The 25,586-nt window shown below is 38.9% G+C and overlaps 1 protein-coding gene across 7 annotated transcripts in view; it reads right to left on the bottom strand.

Moving 5' to 3' along the window:
- Positions 1 to 25,586, bottom strand: part of CDH4 (cadherin 4) — a 670,220-nt gene that overhangs the window by 254,512 nt on the left and 390,122 nt on the right. The window contains exon 1 of one of the 7 annotated variants that reach the window (XM_072026342.1): positions 23,206 to 23,224. The exons of the other annotated variants lie outside the window; for them this stretch is intronic. The gene's annotated coding sequence lies outside the window, so the exon portion shown is untranslated. Of the gene's footprint in view, positions 1 to 23,205; positions 23,225 to 25,586 lie in introns of those variants that run through there. 7 annotated transcript variants of the gene reach the window in all.

The following is a 25,586-nucleotide window of genomic DNA, read 5'->3' as shown; positions in this document are numbered from 1 at the left end:
CATTAATCAATAGTTCATATTTAATTAATTAGCACCAAGTTCACTTGCTGATGAAAGTAGAATTTCCATGAATAGGAAAATAAATTAATGTGAAAACTCAGCTACCAGACTGTTCTGAAGGCTCTCTCCCACTGACTTACATGTGATAATGGATGTCTCTTCTTTATATTATTAGGCTTTTTGAGCTTTTTTTTTATTTAAAAAAAAAATATATATATATATTTTTCAGAAGGAATGAGAACGCTTTTTATTTATTTATTTATTTTTCTCCAGCTAGGCAAGAAATATTTTAAATTCTTACTGCAGAAAAGCCACCTGGCCATGATGGCAACATCACAAGCTGATATAGTTTGATGAACCAGTGACAACAGTGGTCTTTGTACCACCAACGTACCCATCAGCACTGACTTAAGAGAGCGCACTTAGGATGTATGCATCCTACCTTCACAAGACAGCACTTTAGTCTGAAAGTACAGAACATTTACCAATTAAAAAGCCAACCAAAAGCATTTATTTACAACCAGAAATTTAATAAACTGCTTATATGCTATAGAGTAAACACCTCTTCTGCTGCCGAGCAAAGTATGTTTAATATTCAGGATCTATCTGCAATGTTACCATGTCCTCTTCATTAGAGCATCAGTTTTGTTAATTAGCATTTACTCATGTGAGCAGTCCCCTTGACTTTAATTGATCCATTTTCATGAATAAATAGTACATAATTTTATAGTTAAAGAATTCAGTTCCTAGCGAATGCAACCAGACGCTGTTCTCAAAGTTTAATTCTTTAGCGTAATATGGAAATAAAAATAACACTTTTCATCAGATAGAAGAGAAACACATGTAAGGCAACAGTAGGAACACGCATGAGTCCAGGACAAGATAACTGGCTACCAAATCCATTTTGTTTGCTCCCTTAGCACAGCAAAAAAATGATAATAAGAAATACAAAATACATGTCTACATACAAAATAGTCTCTGTTATAGTGGCAGCTCCTTCACTACCAGTGCCTGTGCTTTCTAGAGGGCCAAGAGCATCTGCCCTTCAAATGTGGGGAGTTAGCAGACCATAAGATCTGCTGAGAACTGAGGTTTTAGAAGAGGAGCAGTACAAGCTCCATCTGCTTCCCAGGAATTTGTTCTCAAGCTCTCAGTTCTCGTATCAGCTTTGTGCTTATAACTGAACCTCCTTGTTTATACTCCTTTTTATTTTTCAAGCTAAAGGCTTCAAGATGGCTTATAGATTTTTTTTTTTTTATAATGATTCTGCATCATAGAACAGTTTAATAAAAGACTATAGAAACTGCAGTCCGGCTTTATTTATTTATTTATTTATTGTAATTAAAGATGGTAGCCACTGTTCTTGTTTCAAAGGTCCTTATTTCAAGAGTATCAGATTATAGATTTAAATAAAGATATGAGTATGGGTCACTATAAATTGCTGTAGGCTGACAGAGTCGTGGGAGCACTGGACTACCTCCGTTTGTAAAAACTTTGCAGCCATAGCTGGCAGTTGTCCACATTTCATCATGGGCTTTGTGTTTTTAATTTTATCCTTAATTCAGAGTCTGAGGACACAGAGTATAATATCACCAATAAATCTTTAGCTTTATAAACTAAAAAGAAGTCCCTTTAAATAATTCAGAGAGAATTAATACATTTCAGGAAGCAAGATGATTTACTAAGCTAATTGCTGTGTGTATTTTTTAGAGGATATCTTTGGAAAGGTGGCTTTAATCACCAGGTACCTTTAGAGTTTTCTCATGTGACTGATGGGAGCTGCACATCTAATGGCCTGCAAAGACATGAATGAGAAATGCTGCTCTCTCAGATGCACTGCTCCCTCTGATTACTCTGCGATCTTGCCACTGCCTAATTTTCATACATAAGGTAATATTAACGATCTTCAGCAAATGTCTAAAGGGACAGAACTGAATTTATGTGAAATTGAGAAAATGCAGACTTCTTTAGCCAGTGTTTCTACCAAGTGATCTGTTTAAAAAATAACTATTCCAAAACCCTACAAAGAGATGGAGAAAGGAGAAAGCCATCTAATATCGCTTTGAAGACTCACTACAAAGTTATGTCTTTTAGTTTGGTAAAGCAAAAAGGCAATAGAAAAACAGACCAGGAAAACAGTTCCTGTCATATGACACAGATGGATGACCTACCAGTTCTATTTCAGACCACAAAATTATGTGTTGATGTATTAACTGTAACATAATATTTATCAGCTAGTATTATAAATTGCTTTGAAGATTAAAAACAACAACAAAGAACAAAAAGCAGTTTTGGGTACTTTTGAACACAATTAGAAAGATATCTTGAAAGAACTCACGTGAAGATATTGTGAGAACATGTTTTTCTAAGATAAAATCTATGAAAAAGCCTTGCAGCATGGCATAAAGGGGGCTTTGGGAGGTAGAGTTAGCAAACAACAATTAGCAAGAATAGCTCTGTACCATGGCAGGTTGGCAACAGACTGATAATTTGATGGCAATTAGCAGACATAGCCTGACACACGTGCTCCTTTAACTTGCAGAACCTCATTAACTACCTCCTGGAGAAAAACCCTATCGATGGGCACTTCGCATTGTAGGCACTGCACTCCTTTTCCATGCAGGTATTTCACAGGTTCTTATCTTGCACTATAGATACAGTGGGAGGAAGACTACCAGAGTTTGCTCTGAGATTTCATTAACTGCTTCATGCATAAGACACAAAAAAGATTATTATTTATTAGCAAATTTATCATGATATAAAGAAATGCTCCACCCTTTCTCACCCTTCAAGACCTGAACACATCAAACACATTCTTCTTTTTCTACAGTACACTGAAAACCACAAGGCACAAAGTATTCACTAAGAGAGAAAGAGAGATAATAATAAAATACAGCAAATTATATATACATCCAATGAAAAAAAAATCCATTAATCAATGGGACAAAAGATGTTAAATTACCATGTGAGTTGATGTAGCCAATGGTTATTTAGCCTGCTGCTGGCGTAGGATACCACAGAATGCACATTATATAATTTAGACACTTTACAGTTTGGATCATAAATATATTGATTACATTAGCTATGGATCAGGTAGATAGATAATAAAACACTTTTGATCTAGCATATTTAATTCATTTCTTTTGATGAGCTCCATGAAATGTTTTCCAAATCTTATAGGCTGCAATATTTTTACTTGGGTATGTGCTGCATGTACATAATTTTTTTTTCTGATAGCAATATCCATTCTTGCTTGGTTTCTTGGTTTCTTCTTTTTATTCTTCGCTATCAGTGGAACCAGACTTGATGGTGTCACTGATGGGGAGAGGGAGAAAGGGGGAAGTGCAGATGTTGCAATCAACTTTAAGCTGATGATGATTTCCTTATCAGAAAGGAAGAGAAACTGCTTTGGTAGGAAGTAAAGTGGATGACCAAAGACAGCATGAAATTTGGATTACAACTGAGCATACAAAAGGAAGTGGCAGCTGCAGCAGGGAAAGTAGCGTTCCAGTGTGCTAAAGCATGGGAGAGGGAAAGTTGAGCTTGCAAAAGTAGTTCTCCTACTGGTATACTAAAGACAGATCTAGTGGCATGTGAAGACCTCCTGAAACATTCAACCCTTAAAGAATTGATCTTCGAGCTGAATGTTTTTCCATATCTCAGGAGAGGATGTATTGTTTTAATGAAAAGTAGATGGCAAGTTCCCTATCTGTAATGCACAAGACTGAAAGCCATTGAGAAAAAGACATCACCTGAGGTACCTAGTGACCACCAGGCTGTGGTACTGGAAGGTCAGTAGACAGATTCCAAACCATTACTGAGCATCCGAAGCTTACCTGCAGCCCTCCAAAGCTCACAATTAGCACAATTATTTGGCATACTTCAGCCAATTTAGTCCATTGCAAATGCCCTTTTGTCTATCCACACATGCACACACAATCTCCCTGCCCCAACCCCAAAGGAAAGTATGGCTCTTCCTTTTCTAGAGTTTTACCAGTGATGGCATGACTTAAGGAAATTGTTTCTTTGGCAACGTTTTCAGTTCCACTCACATTCCATTTAGCTTCTCCAGGAACCATTTTATTAGTTGGAGAACTCACTGTTTGAAGTAGAGGATAATCAGTTTAAAATGAAGGGATGCAGACAGATGCCAAACTATGCATGGAGAATTCCAAATATCTGTTAGACCAGGTAACCAAAAAATGAAATGCAGAAACATCCTATTTATATTGGAGTCAAGCTATCATAAGAATAGGGAAAAAAGTAACAAAAGTGTCAATTAATGCAACTCCTGCTGTACTAGAGACTAAGATTAATCAGTTACAAGGAGAAACATTGGGGTTTGAAACACCCACTGCTGTCTCACAGAATGGTAGTTAATACAGGAAATATATAGCAGGGTGATTTGTTTCTACTTTTTTTCCTCCACCATTTTCTTTTCCATTACAAGAAACATTTGCAAGGAAAACATGGAAAACTTTTTTTTTTTTTTTTTTTTTTTTTTTGTCAATAGGTAAAATAGTTATACTAGAATTTTCTGGCATGATTCTAGGAAGAGCTTGATATTGATATTAATTGATTTTTCCCCCCCCTGAAAAATTTTAATGGGCAGAACACATTACATGAATAAAAACAACTGAAGAGTCATTCAATACAGCTACTAACTGTAGCACAAGTAACAGAAGGTATCAAAGAAAGCCTAAAGTGACCTGACTAGTCATAAAAGCCAAACCAAAAAGCTACTCACAAAGCATGCGGTCAGGCCATAAACCCACATGCTCTACAGCTTCTTGCTCCTTGCAAAATACTGCAATGTTGCAAACAGCTATAATACCATCAACATTGGTGCCAGAAGAAAGTCACAGAGAGGGGCAAGACAGCATGCAGGGAAGAAGATGCAGATTCAACTGAGCAGGTAGAGAAGGCCCATACTGGCTGCTTTCATAAAAAACATACAGAAAATAAAGATGAAGTGGACTGTGCTTGTTCATGTCCATGTGCAGAAGTAACTGCATGCAGTAGCGTAAAATCCGGTATCATACCAGCAACTGCTGTGGGAGGTTCAGAATGTTGCAGAATATAGCAACCACAGACAGGTTCACAGATTAAATTGCAATATCCTATTCTGAATTATTTTCTTAGCTGTATGTTAGGCACTCTTCTGAGAATGACTAATGATAAAAAACAAACAAAAAACCTTTGGATTCCTGCCCTGAAAATATCAATACATTTATTAGCTTCAGCATCAGTATTTTTTTCTCTAATTCCTGTCTATGACTTGCAGGGGTTTTTCATTTTTCTCCTTCACATTTTTCTCTTTTTTTTTTTTTCTTGAATGTTTCCCTTAAACACTGGTGAAGAAAAACAAAAACAAGCAAAAAAAGTGAAATAGAAATGAAATGTATGTGTGAGAGAGTATGGAAGAGTAGAGTTATTACTGGACTCTTCTGTTTTGTTTTTGCTGGTGTTCATGAAAGATAAATTGCTTTTAAACAGAACCTCTCTAGCAATTTCAAGAAGTCAACAATTTAAAGAGCTTACAGAGCACAGGGCTTGGCTGTATCCACTGCTCTACCAGTAGATTACAGAATGACCTTGCATGCACCTTTCTGCCTCAGTTTCTCTGAGTGTAGAATAGCTGTAATGATATTGACTTCCTGAAATGCCTCATTGCCTTGGTACCTACTCATGAAAAACACTATTAGAAGAGCTGAGCATAATTATTATTAGTTTCTGAGCTGTCTTCTGGTGAGGTGAATCAGCTGACTCAGTAATGAAAAGTCAGTTTTCCCCCTCAAGGCGTTACATGAAATTGTTATCTGAAAGGCTTAGGACTTGACCTTCAAAAGAATTCAGCTCCCTGGAGCTCCAATTTCTGGCACATTTTTAGACATTCAGAAACAACTGCATTTCCAAGTGAGTTTTGCCCACAGTGGATCCCACCGTTTGCAGAGCAGTTCTCCTAAAACTCCCGCAGCTCCACTGAGCTGCTGGGAGCAGGGACTTGGCTTCTCCTGAGAATCCATCCATCCCTTGCTATCACCATGGGGCTGATCTCAGCACCTGAACTCGTGTATTTCCACATGGAAAAAAGACAGCACACACCAAATTTCTCCGCTCTTGCTCTACAAATAAACCTGGCCACACAATATATGAGCACAGAGCTTTCTTCTGGCCTCCTCCTACACCTGTTTTAATCCCATGAGCAACTCCAGTTAGGGAAAGCAAAAAAGAGAACCACTCAAAAAGATTCAATGAGGACCCTCAGGCAAAATAGCTTCCTTACCCACAGTGTCTGCAGGGTCTTATTTCAATATGAAATTGCTTTTATCCTGAAAGGGGAATATAGTCTGAGGAAGGAAACCAGCATTTAGTCACTGTCTGGGTGTACAGGATGTGCGCACCCATGCAAGTGTGTAAATCTGATGCTGTCAGCAAAACTTGCTGCCTTCTGACAGACACCCTGTGCAGCCTTCAAAACTCCTCCAGTCGATCCTCACACCTGTCAGCCTGAAAGATAACCTGGACTCATCTTCCCTTTTTCCTTTTTCATCATAAAAATAAAAGAAGAGGTACGGTGCTGTCATTTGGAAAATATGAAGATTCTGGGATTCTCTGGCACAGTCTCTCTCCAAGGGCTTATTTTAAACATTTTTGTCTTCCAGCTCACTTAAAACTGTAACAAATAAAACTAAATGATGGTGTTAATTTTGTCTACTGCTCCCTGTATTGCTGCAGTCTTCAGTCTTCGGCTGCTGTCCACCCTCCAGCTGCACGCACAGCAGAGCTGTAGCAGTAAGCCATAGCTGACTTTACATGATGCCTCAGCTAATAACAATCTGTCAATTTACTTTCCTCCACTGTTCACTACCGCTTTCCACAGGGGGTAACAAAAAATGTTCCCAAAGCCTTTTTTTCCTCTCTTTTTTTGGCTGCATATGTATGTCTATATAATTATCAAAGCATCACTTAACGTTCACTAAGACAGATCGCGTCGCTGAACAATTCATTTTCTAACACCACAGCCTGGTATGACTGGGCCTTTTGGCAGTAATTGAATCCAGTCTACTGCTGTCAAAACAGAGAATTTATGAATAATAAATTGATTGTAGCCAGCAAAGTCTGAGAGATAGCAGGTTATGTCAAGGAATAAGAAGAAATTTAAAAACACAATAAAGATTAATTTAGAATCAAACCCGCAATGCTTCCACAGTGGACAATAAAAGCAAATAAAACTGTCATTCTTATACGATATAATCTATAGTGCCACAAAGTGCATGAGCTCACAGACAGAAATAAGGGAAGCAAAACGTACGCATACCCAAAATGATAGTGCAGATATAAGATGCGACATATGAACACAACACGGTGTTGCACTGCCATAGCTCTAATAGATTTTAGGTTAGGTTATCAGGGTCTATAGGAGGATGTAATGTGTTTTATTAGACTAACTGATATGCAGAATGAAAGCTGGCAAGCTTGCTAGCATGTACTTGTGAGACCTCTGGACTTGCAACAGTCATATTTCAAGGTTTCTGTAAAACCAAAAGGCGAAAATACAGATACAAAGGAACTCCACCCAACAAAGAAATGACAAGAATTAATGGTCACAGACTGAAGGCAGAAAATAAGCTGTAGGGTGCAACTTTCTTTACAGTGAAGGCACTTAAGAGGTGGAACAAAGGGTCAAAAGGAGGGGCACGCTCCATATCTCACTGCTTTCAAATCATGACTAGTTGCCTTTCTGGAAAGAGCATTTCAGCTGTATAGAAGTTAAAGAAGCAACAGAGTTATTGGGTAAAATCCTACAGCCTGTGATCTATAGAAAGTCACTCAGTGCCCTACTAGTCCCTAAAAGCATCAGACTGCATTAACCTCTGAATGTCCTGTGTGCCACCCAGGGCTTTGTGAGTCCAGACTCATGTTGCAGTTCATTGAGTGAAAGGAGCTGATTAAGACAGCATGGTTGGTTAAAAGATGATGCTCTAGCAATATCTAATCTATCCTGTTATTCTTTTTGTCTAGGAAATGATTTAGTTCTAGGTTTTCTCTTGTTCCTGGCTATTATAGACTTAATCCCACTAAGCTGGTTAAAATGGTTACTTTTTTTTTTTTTTTAATTTACTTTTTGTTGTTTTCTTTTGGTTTTGCTATGTTTGGGGATTGCTTGCAAGTTCAGAACTGGTCTGACTTAACGACATTCAGCACTTCTTCAGTAGTGGTTGAGAGTTTACTAAAGCAAACACTACAAGCCCACACCTGCCCAAACCTCCAACTTTTGACACTGGCCAAACTCCCTGCACATCACCTGCAGGTCAAACCACACAAATGGCATGCATGGACTAATGGCAGCAGATGGTCTTCTAGCTTAATGGCTCCCAGGGAGCGAATGGACTCGATAATCATTAGCAACACATTATGTTGGTTTCATGAGAAATTGTCCTCCAGGAATGTAAAGTTAACACAGGATCAAGACCTCTCTTTAAAAGTTGGCCATTAACAGCCAGTCAATTATTCTTCCTTTAAATAAAGTGAGCAATCACAACTGAACTCAATTTCTAAAAGTCATGTACAAAATTTCATAGCTGCCTTCAATTCATCCTTAATTCATCCTTTTTTTTTTTTTTTTTTTTTTTTTTTTTTTTTTAGTGTTGAAATAATCCAAACAAGGAAAAAAATGGTATGATCTGGAATCACCTGCTCTCACGCTGTAACTTGGAAGTGATTATTTCCAACATAGAAGATTTATGAAGACAGACACTAGAATAAGGAGAAAACACCTCTAGGATGAGCTTGGAATGTCCTGATACCTAGCACAGAGACTTCCAGCACCCAGATTTCTAACCTGGCACTACAGGCACATCTGCAAAGCTCTGCAGAAACCCACCACAACTACAAAGCCCTCCTTTGTAGCTGTAAGTTTGGGGTGCATGTGTGTGCATGCAAATTGCTGGTAAATGAAGCTACAGGTTTTGTTAGTGAGATATTCAGGAAGGAAATGGCTCCCAGGAGAGGACTGAGTCCAGTGCTCAAAGACATGGGGCAAATGAGGATAAATTTTCAGAAGCATACTGCACTGAATACCTGGTTGCTAACCTCTGCAGATACTAAGAAACTCAGGTCAGTTCCAAGGGCAAAGCCCACAACTTCAGGACAACAAAAACAGTAGAGGCTTTCTTCAAACCTCTGTTGACTTTGTGAAGAACAAAGCTCTGGAAAAAAAAAAAAAGAAAAAAAAAAAAAGAGAGAGAGAGAAAGAAACCTGTCTAGACATTTATATGGATGTTGGTATTCATGAAAGATTTCTCCATGCCCTGACCTCTTAGAATCATAGAATATCCTGAGTTGGAAGGGACCCTTAAGGATCATCAAGTCCAACTCTTAACAGCGCACAGGTCTACCCAAGTTCAGACCATGTGACTAAGTGCACAGTCCAATCTCTTCTTAAATTCAGTCAGGCTCGGTGCAGTGACCACTTCCCTGGGGAGCCTGTTCCAGTGTGCAACCACTCTCTCTGTGAAGAACCCCTTCCTGATGTCCAGAATTAGAATATGATTAGAATGTCTCTTCTATTAGACACTCTTCTAATAGACATTCTTCTATTAGAATGTCTCTTCTTCTAATAGCTGATCTTTTTTATATTCTTTTTGGATGGTATCGAGTAGTTCTATCATTATTAATAAGACATGTTTATATGACATTAATAAGACAAGCTACGTTCTCCACGGACTCACAGAATACCAACTACCTGATAGGCTTATACTTTTCCAAAATTTGTGGTCTTTTCTTTTTGATCAAATCTTCCCTGCTGACTGCTCTCCTTCATCATCATCTAAGAGGCTGGGAGATAAGCAGGATAGTGTGGGTGGAGGATGGAATCAAATGTTCCACAAATCTATGTTGAGGCTTTCCCATCATCTTCCCTCCTTTCCTCAAACCTCCCAGTGTTAGGATGAGGTAGTGGAAAGGTGCTCCACATCCCATGGAAGACCTTTGAAACACCCTTCAGTAGCAGCTCTCTCAGACACATTTGTCTTCACTTCACAAGTTGCCAGTGAACCCAGGCATGTTGGAAAAGTAGATGTATTCAGAAGGAGAAACAAAACTTTTTCAAGGAAGGACTGAAGTAGTATTAATGCTGAGTACACTTCAACCATCTTTTAGAAGATCTTAGAGTGCTTTGCAAATAAACAGCCTACAACATCTCTGTTAGTTTGATAAGCATGGTTAATTTGCAAAGTTGAACTTTGCGCTACATCACAGAGATTATTTATCCTTGTTTACATGTCCCCCAAATGCACACACACTTTTAAGACAGGGTATATAATTTATGAGATCTACTGTGCTCCCTCTGTAGAGAACATGCCGTGTGCTTACTAAAAATTCTCAAGTACCCACACGAGTACTGCATGAACCAATGCCTTGTACCAGCAGACAGAGATCTAATAGTTAAAACTCCTACCATGGTGTCATATAACACCAAGTCAAATAATCAGTACTTAATTTAGGACTTTCACCACTTTTCAGCCATAACTCAGTTTTCCAAGATGCTAAATTTTGCAACAGAAAACAGGCATGCCCATAAAAAAGCACTTGTATACGAAGCTATCTTCCATACAGCAGTTACACAGCTCACACAGGTATGCGTGTTTTTACAGTTATCAGCAATAAAAACAGACATTTTCAAGGAAAGGTTTTAAGGAAGCTCCATTCTTCTTAGAGCTAGAGAAAAGGCACAGTCAAACTTATTTTAGGATGCTGTAATTTTCAACACATCTCATCCCTTTTAAGTTCTGCAGCTCTGAATGCTACTGGTCAAATTTTACCCTCTCATACTATAATAAAATCTAGACTAAATCCACTGATTTAGCTGGTATTATGTGAGTTTTGTGCTCGCTTCCTGGAGCATGAAAAATGTTATTTGTAGGAAAATGAAGTTATTGTATTTCTCTCTCCATTAACATTGATGTGTTTCATATAACAAATACGGGATGTAGTCACTGTATGCACTACCAATGATGAGAGAAATACAGTAGAAGATTGGAACCTAATTGTTAAATGATCTTTCTGATTGTCAGAAAATTAATGGCACACTGCGGGCCTTGTAGTGCATGCCTTGGAAACCTCAGTGCAAGTTCCCAACCCATTTAAATAATTTCAGTTTATACATTTAATTTGCTTTTAATGCAGACATTTAATTTGTTTTTGCCTTTTTTTTTTTTTAATAAAAAAGGAAAGCACCATGGAATCTTTATGCTTGCACATGTACATATACAATTTCAAAGAAAGTACTATTTTCAAGCAAATTATATGAAATGTAAAATTAACAAAATGCAAATAATATAAACAATCTAAATTAAATATTAAAACAATGCTATATCTGAATGACTGAATTTTATTTTCATAAGAAGCTAAACTATAAACCATTCTTACCAATGCAACACCCAGCTGTTTGGTGTTTAGCATCGGAATAACATTATTCTAGTGCAGCTGCTGTTATTGTTTGCTGTATTTCTGCCAACTCGTGGAAGCCAGAGATGTTCATCTAGCAAAGAGGGACAGCTCTGATGAAAGCTCCAGTTTGACAGATGCTCCCATCAACAACTTTGTTACTCTGATTGACTACATGGTATTTTAGGCAAATTAACCTGTCCAAAAAAATTCTTTATTGCTATGCTTGTGGCACAGATGGAAATATGAACTTGACAATTCTGGGTACTAGCTTAGCAATTAACTGAGATGTTTCAATAGACTAATGAACTTTCATTCAAAGCATGCTCTCTGTCAGGAGGAGAGACAGCCTGTTGTTTGAGGAAGTGTTATAGAATGTCAAATAGATCTCGACAGCGATGTTACTGTGAAATTTGAAATATTAGAAAGGCACAGAAAGAAAGTCATTTAACACCTTTATAATCTCAGGAGATCTGAGATGAATCTTTATTATCAAAGTCTGAAATTCTAACTGCACTTTACAGTCATCTTGCAGTAATTCACGCTCTGTATAATATTTCTCCAGTCACTAAGGCTGTTCAGTTTTGAATGGTCACACTATTAGAAGGAAAAAAAAAAGAATCAAGCCATTGTTCTTCTAATTCATAAAGATATTAACATCCAACTAAAAAAAAATATGAAACTAACTGAGCCTAAGAAACTACTATGGGGAAAATAAATTATCTGAAATAGTAAGTCAAGAGAAACTGTAAACTGAAACTGTATAATTACTAAATATGGATAAATATTAAAAGGATCATTTTGTTTGGGGGAAAATGAATGCAAGGTTCTAGGGTAGCCTGAAATCATATAGAAATGACTTGAAAACATGCATTTGATAAACTGAATGGACATTTTTGGGAGCCAGCTTAAATTGCTCATCTAGCACCCTTAATGAAATAATAATGGACAAATCACATCAAATCACATCTCTGTTGGCCTATTCTAACCTCTGTAAAAAACAAACAAAACCAAAAAAAAAACCAACATTCTACAGTCCAGTTACAGTCATTCTGGCACCCTCAAATGTCATGAAAGGGCCATAATATCAAAATCACCACTGGGCAGGACCTTCCAACCATCAAAACGCTTCTTGCCAGGGCATGACTTCAGGCTGAGCTCCACTTTGCTCCACTCCAGATCTATGCACACTAGCAGGAATGGAAAAAAACAGAAAAGGGCAGAAATAACATTATCCTGCATCAGAACTGAAAATCTGCCTGTTTCTGTGGGAGGCCAACCTTACCACTCATGATATACACATTCATATATGCATATATTAGGTAAGCATGTACCAGGTGTTAATAGCTCAAAAGCCCTCCTTGTACCATCTTTGTCAGTAACATCTGAACTATTTTTACTCCCCTGCCTTCTAAAAGAAGATATGATTATGGTAAAGATATTTCAAGGCATATATTCAACATTTACAATATATTCTTTATTTTTTAATAGTCACTTTTTGTGTCTTCTCTTGGAGAGGAGCTAAATTTGTTCCATTATATAGGAGTCATGTACCTAGCCTTGAGTGAAAACCTGCACTGTGACAAAATATAATCCACTTTTCTTACATACCTCGTAAACAGCTTGACTCTCATCATAAAATATTAAAGCCTAATATTGCAGTCAGTTCCTTCTGAGTATCAAGACTTGGAGTAGCCCCAAGCATGTCAAACTTGCATTGGAAACATTACATTTTTAAAGCAAGGCAACGTGTTAACTGATATACTGTAGTATTTAGTCTAAAAACCTTTGAACAGTCCTTAAAATTCTTTAAACCATTAACTACGTGATGAGTTAATAGCTCTAAAATGACCACTAAGGTTCAAAGTGGGCTTTTTAAGAAGAAGTCAATAAATAAAAAAAATATGGAAAGAGGGCACTGCTTCTATATTTAACCCTACAACAAGCAAATTGCTTCTCCTACTTAAACCAACTGCAGTATTCCCACTGGTTTCAAAGTAATTCCACACATTAGTTGTAACTTGGAAAAGTGCCATACCACAGTGGTTCTTTGAGCTGACAAATTAATAAACCAGGTAAGATGGGTAAGCAGCCTTGACCTCTGTCTACACTTCACTTTCCAGGTATACCGCAGGCAGGGTTTGACCTCCTGCTGCCATGCACTCACTGCTCTGGCCCTGAGAGGCCAGAGCAAAGTCTAATCCCTTGTCAATATAAACCACTGGATAAAATATTTATCTTGATTTCTCTCTCAAATTATTATATGCTACTTATTTCTATTTCTCTTGAAATTATGCTCATAGCCATAGGTAGTATAATTACTTATGCAGACTGTTATTTTACACAGCATACCTATTTCTTACATTTAATCATCAGAGCAAGTTGTTTAGCAACTACAAATGGGTATATGTTTCTAGTGTTCCACTTCTTGTTAAGGGCAGAATCACAAAACCCAGTGTATTTTTGCACAGCAGAATCTTACAGGAATATTTTCTATCCATAGAATCATGGCACGTGGCTCCCAACATTTCCACAATTTCCAGACATGCGTTTCTTAACCTCTTGACACATCACCTAAATCTCAGAGCAGCCAGAAGACACCCATCTCTTTAAACCTTTTTAGACATGATGCTTATCAACATGATCTTCACCTAAAACACTTGCCCTAGTACAGCTGGATTGAATGATGAGTGCAATAGTTTGGCATAAGTGGGACAATTCAAGCAATTCGTGTTTAGGAAAGACTGCGTGAGGAACTACTTGAACCAGAACAGTTAAGGCAGGTCGAGTCCCTTGAGAGACACAGCAGTCTTGTTAGCAGCATGTTGGAAGTCAACTGATAGCCGTGTAAGGAGACTCTTTTTGTTTAAAGGTGAAATTATAGCAAAAAGCTCCAACAAGTACTAAAACAGGACCTCTGGCGTACCAATGTAGCATGCTGAGATCAGTACAGAACTTCTGTCTCAACATATTTGTTTTATATTCTCTGTCGCACCGGCCTAAGAGCATGATGTTATGCTGAAGCTCACCAGAACCTCTTTGTCTGCGAAGGCTTGGTCGTTGAGCGGGGAGAAATGGGCAGACGACCTATTGACTACACAGATCAATCCCTTTTGTCATCCTAGTCCATGAAACTCTGCCAGATTTTAGTACCAGTAAAATTGTCTGAAATTCCCTTTTAACTTGAGGATGAGGTTTCCAGCTTTTTAAAGCAGACTGCTCTGATAGCAGGTAATGGACAGACACTGCTGAAAGAAACACCGTAGTGAAAGGCCAAGAAAAGTCCTGTTTGCAGGGAAGTGGAGTTAAAAGACTTGCTTCAGTAACTGTAATCAAACAGCTAGATTAAAGGCAGCACTGGATTTCCTGAAGTCCACAGAAATTCTCAGGAAGGCCCCACTCATGCCCTAAGAAGAAAATGAGTCAGTGGCTGCTTTTTCTGCTTGGAAAGCTTTCCTATTTCTCCCTATTTTATTCATATCACACGGGAGATGAAAGACTTGGTGACTACTGTCACACGCCTGGTATCCCCTGCAGTACTGGGTGCATCAGTGTGTAGAGAAAATGAGCTCCATAACATGTAAGGAAAAGCAAGTGGGGAGGACTGGTGTGGTACCACCAAAACAGCAGAGAACAGTAGAGAACTGCAGCCTCACTTCAAGTAATTAATGGGACTAACTTTGAGCGAGGACAAATCCTGCATGTACTTTATGATGCTTTGGAAGAAGAGAAGAATGCATTCTTGAACGAGGAATGTATCTACATATATATATATATACACACATATATATAAAAGCATACGTAAATCAAAATATTTTCTCTTAAAATAGCAGCTATAAGTTTTTATAAATCACTGCACTGCCTTAATTGAGTCTGCAGAACATATCTGGTGATTTCAACAACTAATTAACTGGTACTTTTTTCTTCATTCTCCAAGTTCTTTATTCACTATAAAAATGACAACGGGAACTCCTATGAAATGCTGGTTTGATTCAACCCACTTGGTAAATTTACCACCAGCATTTCAAAAGCAAGATTAAGGAACGCCCTACCAACCTGTTCACGGTTTATAAATAAGTTGTATTTCCTGACGCAGAAATTAGATGTGTTGTTTGGGTAAAGGGGTGAACTGCAGCCAGACTTACATTTTATGTAAATCTATGATAAACAGGCTAATAAGCATTCTTTTTTATTATGTTGTGAAGATACCTCACCAATTTCACCTTTGCATTTGCTAATTCATTACATTTATCAAGTTCCATTTTTTTTCTGTATGGATAATATACTGTGTAGAAGATTACTTTGAGCCTTCCTTTCCAGATAAATCTGATATTCAAAATCATTAACTATTGACTAACCAGAAAGAAATAAGCTAGTAATTAAAACCAAGCCCTAAACCTTTCTATCTTTCACAGGGAAGGTTTGTTATTTATTTTTTATGTCCTTGACATTTTAAATTAGCAACTACATTCCCATTTTGGTAGAAATAACAAAACTGTTTCAGTGCCTACTGCTGTCCATGAGCTCTTATTATAAGTGTAAGTGTTTGCTGTTGTTTCAGAACTAGGAGTTGGAGGCTGCATCCTGCCCATCATGTTTAATCACCACCAAAAGGCCACATAGTCCTTTTGCCTATTAAAATGACGGACTGTACTTCATACTACGTTTGTAAATTTTTCATGTAGCCACCATTTTTTTTATTATGTTTTGCGTTGTGCTTAGCACCATAAGACCACAGGACTCTATCCCTATGTGGTAGCATAAAACCATAAGGATAAAATACTAGCTGTAATTATCAGAAGAAAATAATTAGACAAACAAGACTGTGACCTCCCAGCGACAAACCACAATAAAAGGCTGGTACATAAAGCATTCAGGATACTTAAAGCTTTAGTACCAGGAGAAACAGTGCTGGTGACTGAGACCAGGCAAGAGACCACAAACAGAAATATTCTTACACATTCTGGGAGCATTTTCAACCATTTTAGACATCTGTCTGTGCTCCTCTGTAAAGCAGAAAGATGGGCTCACCTGGAAGTTGGTGAATCATCCACAGATGGAGCATCTCTCTATGCACTAACTGTGCAGGACACCTGGGGAGAACAGCCCTCTGACTTAGTCACCTCATTTAGAGACCTGCATGAAGGTATTTAAGCACTCCCCTCTGATAAAAGGTAAATGGGGCATGGACTTCATGACAGAAGCTCCATTAAGGAAGATGTGTTTTGTGGCACTAAACCTGGAATGTTTGGCTCTGAACTTGCTTCTGTTAGATGATGAGTTAACTCAGTATTATTTGAGAGCTTTCTTAGTGAGTCACAAGATGACACATCAGGAAGCAGTGTGCACCTTACAGAGCACTTAATGCTAAAAATCAGAGACATTCAGAAACAGGCTTTTCTGAGAGTCAATGATAAGCCACAGCAGCCACCCCAAGTCCTGCCCAGATTCACTGGCTGTGTCAATCAATACATCTCCATTGATTACAATCACAGTTAAATATTAGACTTGAGCTGAGAATTTGTCTCATGGTTTCTTTTGTTCAAAGGTCTCTATACACTTATTTCTCATTTTTCAGTCAGGCAACATGAAAACACTAATAGAAAAGAAGCATCCCCACGAAGGTGATAATGAGATGGTAAATCTAGTGATTCTCCTGGTGTTCCTGTAAGCAACAAAGAAGGAGCTGTTTGAAGTAGAGGTTTCCATCGGAAACACACAGGGTAATCTTTTAAATACTGCATTTATTCAATAAAAATATTTTTAGTGAAGTTGCATGGGCTGCATTCTTGCAAGGGCTCCTCTCAAACCCTAATTTTAATTAGTCTGCGGTCATAGCTATAGCCACAAACTCCAGGATCACGCCGCATCTGTTCAATGGCAGAAGGTCCAGGAGGTTTGACTCCAGCAGTTCATATCTCTGGGGCAGAAGACAGATGTGTCTGTGCCCCCAAAAAACAGCTACCTCCATCCCCACTGTCCTGGCTATATATTTACCAATCTCTTTTCCTTGTAATATCTAGAAATAACCTATTTATTTTATGTGCTGCTCAGTGCCTTAACAACTTTCCCTGCCATTATTAATGGTATTTCCATCCTTACTAATGCTTCTAATGGGGAATTATTAAAAATGCCATTAAAAAAAATTAATGACTCTGTCACTATATAGCACATTTTTAATGGCACCTTATGTATTAAACCAAGTATGCTGTGAGTCAAATGGATATTTATTGAAAAGTATGTTTAGTTTGGAAAGCTTGGGTTTTGTCCAGCATGACTGGATGTCTGCATCAAGCATAGATGTCCTGTCCATAGATTACAACAGTTTTCCCTCATCAGTGTAAAGTGAGTGACATCTTGAATTTTTGTGGGAAGACATTTCAAGAAATAAGAGAAGCTGGTGTCTGGAAGCTAACTGCCGGGTCATTACCGCAACAGTGCTGTGCAATAATTCAACAGCAGCTATGAAAATTGACCTATGAGACCTTACAGGGGAACGGTTCCTTCTCACTAGTCACCACAACTTGAAAAATAGGCTAGGTAACTTGGTAGCCAGTGAACGGAAATTGTTAAACTGACGTGCTCTCTCAAGGAGGTACTTGTCTATCCCACTGGAAACAGAGCAGGTAGTAATGAACCTCTCTCCAGAGGCAGAAAAATTATCTTCCCTTTCTTACCTCCTGAAGTCAGAGAAGAGATGGACTTGTATCAGTCTGAGGCTGCCTCAGTCTGCAGGCTCTGCTTTGGGTAGGAGCAGCTGGCTTGCTTGCTTCTGATACCTCGGAGGCACCATTCCCTTCATGAGCTGGAAGGGGAAGAAGCTTTCTCTCCTTACTCCCTCTTTGAGAGGCTCACAGATACAGCGGTACGTGGGAAGGATCGCTGGTACTCCATTGCTTCCCCAGAGCCCCTTAGCTGCTATAACTCAGCTGAGCACCATCTACTGAAACAATCGTTTGTTTATATTAAATCTTACTTCAAACATGATAATGGTATCATTTTATATTTATACAGTGCTATTCATCCCAGAGGATCCCAAAATGTTTCAGCTACTTATGGGCAGCAGCTGTTTAATAGTGGATAGTACGACTGCACAGCAGTGCAGGGCAGAAGCAAAGAAGAGCTCTGCATCCAACAGGAGCTACAGGGGAATTTACACAGGTGAAACAGAATTACCCAAATTGCAATTTAGCCAAGATGCCTGGGGCTAACATCTCTCTGCTCACAAAATGTTGCCCTTAACAATTCAGAGGGCATTCATCTGTTGACAAATAGAGAGAAATGTCTTTGGATATTCATGCAGCTTGCTGAACTCAAAAGCAAATTGAAAATTATAATAAAACCTGTTCCACATTCTTCATTCATTAAAACTGTGTCTGTGCCACGTTACTTCTGGGCATATTAGCATCTGCTGGGAAGAGCTCATTAAATGACCATTAGCCTGGTCTCTTTTCCTTCCAGGACAGCACAGGTTGAAAGTCTGTGCTTTCTTCATGGCACCACATACGTAAATGGCAATAAGACAGAATTTCATTTTGGCAAGAAAGAACACACGGGCACAGAAATTTTTGTTGGAAGCAACCATGAAATAGAAGGAAGGAAGTTCAGGAGAAAAGGCTGCTGAATAGCATGCTTAGGAAGAAGTACCACCATGGTCCCTCAGGAGTGACTGCTCTCACCCACAGAAAAAACAGAGGCCACCTTGGCCACTGATCTGTAGAGACTTGCCTCACATCCAAGGAGACCTGGCTTGTCTGTAAGTCAACAGACAACATCTCGTGTTGGATGGTCCTTAGAGCAAGGGTGCTAGGAGAAATGTTGTGCAGCCTCAGAGATTCCCCAGACATTTCTGCAACCAGAAATGCATCCCCAGAAAACTGGAAAAGGCTGTGTAACAGGAAGGCAATGCCTGCACACCATGAAAGAAGAAGAGAAAGTTGTGGGAACAGTAAATTGAGGAAAGAATGAGAAAGAATCAGATGTGACATGGGAAGCACCAAAACTCAAAGCAGTTCTCAGGTTCTCATGGTTTCCACACTACAGATCAGCCCTGAGACAACCTAGAGATTACACATTTACACTGCTTTTTTCTTTAAAAAATAAAAATTACGTCTTACTCCTACAAGCAGATCATGAAACATGAGAGCTGGAGTCACAAAAACAACATTGCAGTTGGGGAAATGAGAAGAATGGAAGAAAAGCACAAAATAAACAAATTGAGGGCTAAAAACTGTACTCGGGAATTTTTTATCTTTTGAAAGGTTCTTCCCAAGAAGAGACTGCATCAGGGCATCATGCTTTTATGTCCTTGAGAAAACATCATTACCTCATCTCTTCTCCCTCTACCTCTCTTACCCTTTTTACTTTTTGATTTACTAGCAGTATTTATTAATAAGGAACAACAGAAATTTCCACATAAGATCAGGGCACTGTAGTCATCTCTCTTGTTATCTGGTCTGTGACATTCTTGCAAAACATCTAATTTGGATCAAAGTTCAAAATTGTCTGTTGTTGGCAGGCATGGAATAATCTAGCAACTGTCCTCATGACCATTAATTCAAATTTGCAGATTTACCAGGCTAGGAGATTATGTCTTTCCCTGGCAGCATGACTGTTTGGTGCTTCAGCCTAGTTTCTGGTGGAAAGAGCACTCAAGCATCCTCTCTGCCTTTTTTTCTTTGTGTATCTGTGACATCCTGACTCACTCCCCTCATTCCCTGGGTACCTTCAGAAGCTTTTAGCCCATTTCAGCTGAATTTGCCAGAAAGACAGAGATTTTGAGAACTTTGTATTCCACAACAAACAGGCAGCTGGGAAGGGATTCTGTTTGTAGCTCTACTGGGGAAAGCTGTAGCATGAGCTCGGCTCCTGCTGCATCCCCACCAGCCCCCCGGGACAGGGCCACCATGAGCACTCAGCCCCAAAAACACTGACATCGGAGTACAGGCGCCAGAGGCGGCAGCTCCCAGAGACACCAGCAGGGATCCAGGCCTCAGCTATTCACCTGCTTATAGCTATTTGCTAATCTTCCCCGTCACAACTGCTGTAGCCAAATAGGTTTTGGAAACTTCCCAATGATATTGTGTGTCAGCGAGCTCCACAGACTAATTAGAGGCTGCAGAAAAGCTTTTCCTTCGGGGTGCCTTCGGTTTCACTGACAATCCCCCCCTTCCTGGCGACCCAGAAGGAATTATATACTCTACATCTCAGACAGTAATTACTATCACCTTCTCCTCTTAATTGATCTGGCTCCAGTGAGCAATAAGAAATTAAAATAATTAGCAGATATGCCTAGTGTTTCTGAAGTCCCACCTACACTTTGTAGTCTATTTACTCTAGAATCAGCTGGGCCCATTGCTTTGGTGGCAGTGCTGCACTGCTCTGGCTCTCCAAGACATTTGACCAGCCAAGTCTGAGAACTCTTCCCAACCCATACTCAAATCCCAGCTGTAGCTGTTACAGGCAGTCATCAAATAATCGCTCACCAGCACAGGAGCTGTGGTAAAATAGCCCTTTCTCAAGCTCATTTTGAAAAAAAATGAGGGTCATTGCTCTCCTGTCCCCTGGAGAGACAGAGGATTACAAGGATGTCTTCATGCTGCCAACATTCACACATTTGCTCCACTTGCACTGGAGATAGAGAAATACATACATGCAAGTTGGGAAGAGAGGCTAAGGTCTTGGAATAAAAATAGCATATTTAAGGGATTAATTTCATTTTTGTTCCTAGTGATTTCTGTATTGCATTAATTAATGTTCCATCTTGACTGCTGAGCATGGACAGATTTATTTTTTGTTCTAATAGGAAGAGAGAGCTTTGAGCACCATGTGGTTTTTCCCAAGCACTTGTTCCTCCAATAGCTAAATGTGGAGATATCACTTAAAGCAAATTGTGCCCTCTCTCTGCCCTTAGCAAATAGACACTGACTTTTTTTTTTAAATATTTTTTCTTCTGTGCACAAATACTACACATCTATTGCCCTCTTTTCAAGAAACAGGGAAAATCCAGATCCCAGCAAAGTTCAATCTTTTCCCCCTGCACTCTGTAAATTTAGTCAACAATATTAATCCACATCGAACAATTCTGCAGAGTACAACAACAAGCTGGTTACACAGACAGGGATGCATTTGGAATTTAAATGAGTTCCTGTTATTCTTGTTCTCTTGAAGCCTGCACAGTGCTGAAGAAGCCTAATGTCTCTTAAACAGTGGAAAAAAAAAGTCAATTTTAAATATATTTTAACTATTCTGCTAGTACTATTGTCTGTATTCCTGAGGGAGAGAGTGTTTCTTGATTCCCCCCCCTCCACAATTAAAGGCAGTCATCAAAGATACACATTACCCTGGTTGTCTTGACAATGCTTTATGATTAAAAGACTCAAATACCTTCAGCTTATCATGCATTTAGAAATATAACAAAAACAAAGAATAATTTACCATTCTGCAAATTTGTCATCTCTTCATTCCTTCTACTTCAAAATTCTTTTATTAACGTGGTTTATTATTTCTATTGCAATACTACTAACGAAGTCAATTCATATACTCATTGTGCTAGGAGCTGTACAAACACAACAAAAATAATGATAGAGTATGTTAGTTATTTAAGCTGCATTCACGCAAACGTATTCTCCCAATTCTGAACTTGAAATAGTGTCTAATGGTTGTGCTAATGCCTACCAGGGAAACGGTGAATATTTGTGCATATTTCTTTAAGTTGAACAAAGTCATTTGTGGTCCTTCCTGCACAATATTCAGTGAATTAAAACACATTGTTCCCTTACTTCCCTTTCCACAACACATCAAGGGATTATTCAAAAAGAGAAACAAAAACCACCTCGGCTACCTTTCAAGGTAGGCTCATTTATCCCTTTGTGGTCTCTTAAGCAGCACCAGGTTGTGTAAGTTAATGTGGACTGGACAACTTTAATTCTGGCTTCAAATCACACCTTCCGAAGTGCTTATTAGGGGAACTTTCCAATTCAGCTTCAATAATGCCTATTCCTTGCCCTCTTCCATTGCTTAATATATCCTGAAGTGCTAGCCTGCTAGGAAAGCCTTTTTATTGACCCATATGAACTGGACACATGAACAAATTCGTCACTGGACAAACAAAGGTACCCACAGATCCCCTCCTTTCACTGGATCGATAACAGAAATGAAAGCAAAGACTGAAATGCTTTGAATACGGGTTATACAAAGTAATACAGCCATATCTCCACTTACAGATAAATCCCATCATTATAGTCCCTTGCCACAGACAAAACTCCAGTTAAACTCTAGCCCTACAACACTTTCCTCCAAAGCAAAAACCTAATCTAACTTACAGTGAACATTCTCACAGTAAAAGCTGGCTCCTATTTGTGCACTGAATTGACCATGACAAAAGAATGTCTCTGCTTTCCAAGGCCTAAATATTAAATTGTATTTTCTCTGAAATCTCAGCTTGGGAAAAAATCCCCTGCTCTCATTTAAGCTAAAAGTTTTCTTAGTCTTTTCTCCTGGGCTCTGAGAGCTCCTTTACAAATTTTATTGTAAAGAAAGATGGAAGACTTATGGTAATTTAATGTTTATTCTTCTTTGTGAACCACTCTCAGCTCTTCTGTATAAATAACTAAATGCTCTTATTAGTCCTAACATACAGAGAAATATTTTCTATTTGAGACTGTCTCAATGTGAAATCTATGGAAAATCAACTTCTGTCTCTTACCCTTATTTTTCCCAAGAGTTTGATATTTGTCTCTAGTTTTCTCTTACCTTCTGTTTTGACAGCAGCACTCCTCCGGGTATCAAGAACAGAGAACCACGGTCTTACTGGGACAGCAGTCTTCTATCTTGTGACCAGCCTACCCAGCTCTTGGTTTATTTCAAGAGCACATTTCTATCAGCAGATGGGATCTGTTCTGCAGGCTCCACTGGGCTGGGGATGATGCCAAGAGAACAAAGAGCAGCGCCAAAAGCATTGATGCCACTATTCCCATGGACTAGAGAAGTTCACAGGACAAACATCACCAAGTGCAAGGACCTTGCCTCAGCACTGGGATGCTCACTGCGCTCAGATAAACATCACATGGCTGTACCTGTGCCAGTGGGGTAGCCAGGGTGCTGAGTATTGTGCCAGTATTGCACACTCCTCTTTTTTAGACAAACTGAAAGTTTGTATTTTCTGGAGGACACTTCACATCTCCAGAGTATCTGCAAAAGTGAGTCAAACTGCACTTTCTCCCCCAAATCTGAAATTCCCATACACTTTCAAAGCACTTTTAAAGGAGCTTAAAGACACATTGGTTCCTGATGAAGTCAAGAAAGAGCAAAGCGACAGCTTGAATTTTAAACAGATTGAACTGCCCAGTGGAAATACCTCTCACTAACAAGGTAGAGAGCAGAGAAGCAACTATGCTCCTAACTGAAGTGAGAGAGAACACTAAGTTAGCATCTGCTTTGGCATCAGCTCTAGAGAACTTAGCAAAGAGGAGCAGAGATCGAGCCAAGCTGAATTTCAGCATCAGCTATGGATGCACCTTTTTGCCTTGGGGAAACTACTTCTCCTCTGCTGCCATTTTGCCATCTGTAAAATGATGATGGCAATATTAATTACCTACCTGAGATAGCTATGCTGAGGTTTTATCTCTGCAGTATAACACATTTCTGTAGAACTATACAAGTAGCAACATTTGAGCTGCTACAATCTTTTCCACAGCACAGCTGTACTTGTGAGCTTGCACAGCTCATATTGCAAGTATTCATTCTTTATTCTCCTATTGATTTCAATAGGACTTCTGAGCACAGAGTGTTTTCAGGAGCAGTTTACATGCATAGGTCTCGGAGTAGCGCATCATCAGTGAATAGAAATAAATACATGGTAAAAAATAACAGCTGCAGAATACATTGGGGATATTCTTCATGAGAAATGAAAATTTACAGTCTCAAAAGAAGAAAACAGGATTTTTTTTTTTTCTATGAAGTATGGAGATTAGCAGGCATTAAACATAAATACATAATATTATACATGTATCTCTATAAACACATAATTTTCTGCCTTTCTAAAACTGTTTAAAATGGTAAGGAAGACTACACAAGTGACTTGTTGATTGCACTGTGAATCTAAGAACTCTCTAATTATTGCTGCCATCTACTCATAATTTCAGAAGCTAAGTTATTTTGAAAAATAAAGTCAAAACCTGACACTAATAATTGGATCTTTCAAGTTATTTCCCCCCTCAATACAATAACAACCGCTTGTTGATATTGCATTAATACTTCCTTTCTATTTGCTATTAAATAGTTTTATAAACTAATGTAAATATTGATCGTACAAACTCTAAGAACAGACACAGTTTTTTTCAGCAAAGGATGTGAATATTAGGAAAAGGAAACAAAAATAGTAGCACATGCCAACACCTCACTGCATTTAAAGCAGCTTTCTCTGCAGTTGAGGTGAGTGTGGTGGGGAAGGACCTCCTGTGCTGTGTCTGCTCCGGGGCCAGGTGAGCTTGGGTGCTGCTTGCTCTCACGCTACCTGATAGAAGCAGCAGAAGAAAGTAGGAGGCTCTCCACACCTCAGCAATATCCTCTCTGCCAACACACCTATTTATGGGACATCCCACCTGGCTCAACTGTTGGTGCCAACAGACCATGGCATGCCTACTGTGGTCCGGGGTCTTTGAAAGGTAACGGGGAGAAACCTCCTCATATGGATGTCAGCCCTTTTGGGTCTTGGAGCATGCAGGCATTTTTGGAGATCTATTCAGCGTTAGTGGAAATGCAGAGATAATGACAATACTCACTGTTTGTCATGCAAAGAGTTATTTAGTATATGCCAGATGACAGCAGTAAGGAATACACAACTTACTTCATTAATCAATAAAAATATGTTCCTTTTCTTCCTTGCAAATCACTTCCCAATGGAAACTTGCACAAAGAAATGTGGCAGCATTCTTCCTACCCAAGGTAAGGAAAATAAACTCTGAACTCTCCATTTTCATGGTGTTTTCCTTTAGAGACACATGACTATGCAAAGCCATTTTTTTAAGGACATCATTCTGCCTATTACAGTGAGGTGAAATTGTATTGATGCTTACACGAAGGTGCTACAGAGACACTCCCACAACTGGGCTTCTGCCCAACAAAGTTAAATA

The sequence above is a fragment of the Anas platyrhynchos genome, chromosome 21 (genome assembly GCF_047663525.1).
Source record: "Anas platyrhynchos isolate ZD024472 breed Pekin duck chromosome 21, IASCAAS_PekinDuck_T2T, whole genome shotgun sequence".
Taxonomy (NCBI): domain Eukaryota; kingdom Metazoa; phylum Chordata; class Aves; order Anseriformes; family Anatidae; genus Anas; species Anas platyrhynchos.
This window is presented reverse-complemented; position numbering and strand designations above follow the sequence as displayed.